Source organism: Cherax quadricarinatus, chromosome 4 (genome assembly GCF_038502225.1).
Source record: "Cherax quadricarinatus isolate ZL_2023a chromosome 4, ASM3850222v1, whole genome shotgun sequence".
In the NCBI taxonomy this organism is placed as follows: domain Eukaryota; kingdom Metazoa; phylum Arthropoda; class Malacostraca; order Decapoda; family Parastacidae; genus Cherax; species Cherax quadricarinatus.
The window spans coordinates 29817452-29819910 of record NC_091295.1 but is presented as its reverse complement, the minus strand read 5'-3'; the positions used below and the strand labels follow the sequence as shown (position 1 = coordinate 29819910).

At 40.9% G+C, this 2459-nt stretch overlaps 1 long non-coding RNA gene across 2 annotated transcripts in view; it reads right to left on the bottom strand.

Moving 5' to 3' along the window:
- Nucleotides 1-2459, bottom strand: part of LOC138854555 (uncharacterized) — a 517178-nt gene that overhangs the window by 497358 nt on the left and 17361 nt on the right. The window lies entirely within an intron of this gene.

Below are 2459 nucleotides of genomic sequence, written 5' to 3'. Positions count from 1 at the left end.
GACAGTGAAAATGGCGAAGATGTTGGTTGGCCTTCCCGCCCCCTCGAGTCATGACGTCACAGCGTCTTGACCAACCAGCTGGCAGGAAGCCCGTGACGTCTCCGCCACGTGATTGTTTCAGATGGTGAGCTAAGCCATTATGAAGACCAGCTTGAAAACAGCGCTCTTAGAAATGCTGCCGCTCGCATAATTCTCCCGAGTTTGGTTCCCCCCCCCCCCCCGTCGCCAATCGATGGCACCGCGATGCAAAGTGAGTCTGGCCCTTTAAACATCATCTCGGGGCTGGAAATGTTGGCATTACTTTCATTTATGTTTTGAATTACCTATCGATTTTTTCATCGAGATACCATTTTCTATTCATGTGTTAGAATAAACCTGAACTACCCCAAGAGACCTCGACGGTCGATGCGCACTTAACTTGACCACGACGCTAATAGGTGCGTCATGCTTAATACCAGGTATACTCACGTTTAATACCATGTTATACTCACGTTTAATACCAGGTATATTCATATTTAATAGGTATACTCACGTTTAAAACGAGATATACTCACGCTTAATTCCAGGTATACTGCCACTTAATACCAAGTATCCTGACAATACCAAGTATCCTGACACTTAATACCAAGTATCCTGACACTACCAAGTATCCTGACACTTAATACCAAGTATCCTGACACTTAATACCAAGTATCCTGACACTTAATACCAAGTATCCTGACACTTAATACCAAGTATCCTGACACTTAATACCAAGTATCCTGACACTTAATACCAAGTATCCTGACAATACCAAGTATCCTGACACTTATGCCAAGTATCCTGACAATACCAAGTATCCTGACACTTAATACCAAGTATCCTGACACTACCAAGTATCCTGACACATACTACCAAGTATCCTGACACCTACTACCAAGTATCCTGACACCTACTACCAAGTATCCTGACACTTATGCCAAGTATCCTGACACTTAATACCAAGTATCGTGACACTTAATACCAAGTATCCTGACACTTAATACCAAGTATCCTGACACTTAATACCAAGTATCCTGACACTTAATACCAAGTATCCTGACACTTAATACCAAGTATCCTGACACTTAATACCAAGTATCCTGACAATACCAAGTATCCTGACACTTATGCCAAGTATCCTGACAATACCAAGTATCCTGACACTTAATACCAAGTATCCTGACACTACCAAGTATCCTGACACATACTACCAAGTATCCTGACACCTACTACCAAGTATCCTGACACCTACTACCAAGTATCCTGACACTTATGCCAAGTATCCTGACACTTAATACCAAGTATCCTGACACTTAATACCAAGTATCCTGACACTTAATACCAAGTATCCTGACACTTAATACCAAGTATCCTGACACTTAATACCAAGTATCCTGACACTACCAAGTATCCTGACACTACCAAGTATCCTGACACTTAATACCAAGTATCCTGACACTTAATACCAAGTATCCTGACACTTAATACCAAGTATCCTGACACTTAATACCAAGTATCCTGACACTACCAAGTATCCTGACACTTAATACCAAGTATCCTGACACTTAATACCAAGTATCCTGACACTTAATACCAAGTATCCTGACTCTTAATACCAAGTATCCTGACTCTTAATACCAAGTATCCTGACTCTTAATACCAAGTATCCTGACTCTTAATACCAAGTATCCTGACACCTACTACCAAGTATCCTGACACCTACTACCAATTATCCTGACACTTAATACCAAGTATCCTGACACCTACTACCAAGTATCCTGACACCTACTACCAAGTATTCTGCCACCAGTCCTCTTAATAAGTAAAACTGCTTCAGTCACTGTAACCAATGCTTAGATTAACACAGACCATCACTGTACTCGCCCCGCGTAATGCAAACCAACTTTCTGCTTAATAGGAACCAGCGCTCCACTTAATAAAAACCACTGCTCCCGTTAATAAAAACCACTGCTCCCGTTAATAAAAACCACTGCTTCCGTTAATAAAAACCACTGCTTCCGTTAATAAAAACCACTGCTTCCGTTAATAAAAACCACTGCTTCCGTTAATAAAAACCACTGCTTCCGTTAATAAAAACCACTGCTTCCGTTAATAAAAACCACTGCTCCCGTTAATAAAAACCACTGCTTCCGTTAATAAAAACCACTGCTTCCGTTAATAAAAACCACTGCTCCCGTTAATAAAAACCACTGCTCCCGTTAATAAAAACCACTGCTCCCGTTAATAAAAACCACTGCTCCCGTTAATAAAAACCACTGCTCCCGTTAATAAAAACCACTGCTTCCGTTAATAAAAACCACTGCTTCCGTTAATAAAAACCACTGCTCCCGTTAATAAAAACCACTGCTCCCGTTAATAAAAACCACTGCTTCCGTTAATAAAAACCACTGCTTCCGTTAATAAAAACCACTGCTTCC